Below are 3,393 nucleotides of genomic sequence, written 5' to 3'. Positions count from 1 at the left end.
TATGAAAGGTAAGGGAAAGTGATCTTTTCTGGTGGCGTCATTTAATTTTCTATAATCAATACATACACGCCATCCTGTTACGGTCCTAGTAGGAATAAGCTCATTTTTCTCATTTGTAATGACAGTCATGCCACCCTTCTTAGGCACGCATTGAACTGGGCTTACCCATAGGCTATCAGAGATTGGATAAATTAGACCTGCATCTAGCAGTTTAATAATCTCTTTCTTAACTACATCTTGCATATTAGAATTTAGTCTTCGTTGGCGTTGCACATACGTTTTATGACCTTCTTCCATAAGGATTTTATGTGTGCAATACGAAGGACTTATTCCTTTAATATCATGAATCTTCCATGCAATGGCTGGTTTATGAGCTTTCAACACATAAATGAGTTGTGATTTCTCATTTTCAGTAAGAGAAGATGATATTATTACAGGTAATTTAGATTCACCATGTAAATAAGCGTATTCCAAATGGTTTGGAAGTGGCTTTAATTCTAATTTCTGAGGTTCTTCTATCGATGATTTATATCGATATCTGTCTTCTTCTTTTAGCATTTGAATTTCTTCTGTTGTTGGTTCATATCCATTAGTTATAAGTGTAGCTAACATTTCAGCTTCATCAATTGGTTCATTACTTTCTCCTAAAGAACATTATCCTGTTCCTTGTAATTCTGGAAATTCTTCTAATAATTCTGCATGTGCATCTATAGTTTGAATATAATAACATGTATCATCTGCAGATTGTGGTTGTTGCATTGCTCTATCAACTGAAAAGGTAATACTCTCATCCTCTATACTTAGGGTCAATTTCTTACCGAACACGTCTATCATTGCTTTAGCCGTGTTTAAGAATGGTCTTCCTAATATGAGAGGAACTTGAGAATCTTCTTCCATGTCTAGAACAACAAAATCTACTGGAAATACTAAAGTACCAACTTTAACTAGCATGTTCTCCATTATCCCTCTAGGATATTTTATTGATCTATCGGCTAGTTGTATGCTTATTCTGGTTGGTTTCAATTCTCCAAGGTCTAGTTTAGTGTATAGTGAATACGGCATTAGATTTATACTAGCACCTAAGTCTGCCAATGCTTCTATTGAACTAAGACTACCCAGAAAACATGGAATTGTGAAACTTCCTGGATCAGATAGTTTTTCTGGTATCTTATTCAATAGCACTGCTGAACAATTAGCATTCATAGTAACAGCCGAGAGTTCTTCCATTTTCTTTCTATTTGAAATTAGATCTTTCAAGAATTTAGCATATCTAGGCATTCCTGAAATCACATCAATGAAAGGAAGATTTACATTTATCTGTTTAAACATATCCAAGAATTTGGATTGCTCGGCTTCAAGTTTCTCTTTCTTCATTTTACTCGGGTAAGGAAGTGGTGGTTGGTATGGTTTAACATAAGGTTTAGCCTTAACTGTGTTATCTTCATTAACCTTTTCAACTACCGGTTCTTTTTCCTTATCTTGATCAGGTTGTGGTTCTTGTGGAGTAGGAATAGCTTCATCAGAAGTTACAGGTATTTCAGGTGGTTTAAGTGTTGTACCACTTCTTGTGGTAATGGCTTTAGCTGTTTCATTCCGGGGGTTAGCATTTGTATCACTAGGTAGACTTCCCGGTTTTCTTTCACCTATTAACCTTGCTAGGTTACTTACTTCTTGTTCCAGATTTTGAATAGAAGCTTGTTGATTTCTAAATGCTTGAGCATTTTGTTCATTGGTTTGTTTTTGAGATGTGGAAAACTGCGTTTGAGTTTCAACTAGCTTTGTCATCATATCTTCTAAATTCGGCTTTTTATCATCGGTTTGTTGTGGTGGCTTGTTTTGAAAATTAGGTCTTTGCTGATTTTAAGTATTATTGGATACTTGTTGATTGCTAGGACCTTGTTGGTTGTTGTATGGAATATTTCGGTTATAATTTTGGTTTTGATTGTAAATTGGTCTTGGCGGTTGATAATTATTCTGATAATTATTTCCAGGCCTTTGGTTTATGTATGAAATATTCTCTCTTTGTTCCATTGTTAATTCAATACTGAGACAATCTTTTGTCAAATGTGGTCCTCCACACTGCTCACAACTAATTCGTATTGAGTGAATATCTTTAGTCATCTTTTCCATTCGTCTCTCCACAGCATCAATCTTTGCGGAAATGGAATCTAAGTCATGGCTAGAATCGGCTCTAGCTGCTTTAGATGATCTAACGATATCTTTTTCTTGGTGCCACTCATGTGAGTGGGAAGCAGTGTTATCAATAATTTTGTAAGCATCAGTTTCGGTTTTCTTCATAATAGAACCACCAGCTGCTATATCTATGTCTTTCCTTGTAGTGATGTCGCATCCTTGGTAGAATATTTGTACTATTTGACAGGTGTCTAAACCATGTTGCGGACATCCTCTTAATAACTTTCCATATCTTGTCCACACCTCATATAGAGTTTCATTTGGTTTCTGTGTGAACGTAACATTTTCTGCTTGAAGTCTTACGGCTTTAGATGCAGGAAAGAATTGTTTAAGAAATTTGTCAACTAAAACATCCCATGTATCGATCGCCCCTTCAGGTAACGATTCCAACCAATCTTTGGCTTCTCCCTTTAAAGTCCAGGGAAATAACATGAGATATATCTGTTCATCCTCCACTTCTCGGATTTTAAATAGTGTGCAGATCCTATTAAAGGTACGTAGATGTTCATTTGGATCTTCCTTCGGCGCACCACTAAATTGGCATTGATTAGTCACCATGTGTAGAATTTGCCCTTTGATTTCATAATCTGGCGCATTAATGTCTGGATGAGTAATTGCGTGACCTTGGCCAGTGCGTTTAGCTCTCATTCGGTCTTCCATACTTAAAGGTTCAAGATTCTCCATAATTGAATTTGTTGAATCGGAATCTTTAGAGGATTCTGATTTAATGGTTCGTTCCTCAACAATCTCTGTTTGAATGATTGGTGGTTCCGGAGGAAAGTTTAATGGTTCAGGATCTACGAACCGTTCCTGAATATTCTCCGGATTCTCAATTGTGAGGTCGGGTTCAAAAAATGGATTATCGGAAATTTGAAATGAAGTACTTGGTCGACTGGATGACGATTCTAAAGAAAAATCAACGGCGGTTATATTTGCTAAATGTCTTGATCTAGTTACAGGTGGTGAATGTACAAAAGGTGGTGAACGTCTTGCTCGGTGCATTCACTGAATATCCTATTAGTTTTAAAAAGGAAAGAAAAATTATAATAAGTTATCCAATCAATAGACTTTTCTGATTTTGCCCACGTTTCGAATAGCCAAAAGATGCAGCAGAGGGGCAGGATTCGTTTGGTCTCAATATAATTGAGGACTGTTTAGCTCCAATAACCCGGTCCACGTACAAATCCAACTATTACTACG

This window comes from Rutidosis leptorrhynchoides, chromosome 2 (genome assembly GCF_046630445.1).
Source record: "Rutidosis leptorrhynchoides isolate AG116_Rl617_1_P2 chromosome 2, CSIRO_AGI_Rlap_v1, whole genome shotgun sequence".
Taxonomy (NCBI): Eukaryota; Viridiplantae; Streptophyta; class Magnoliopsida; order Asterales; family Asteraceae; genus Rutidosis; species Rutidosis leptorrhynchoides.
The sequence above is the reverse complement of the archived record's forward strand: the minus strand, read 5'-3'. Positions refer to the sequence as shown.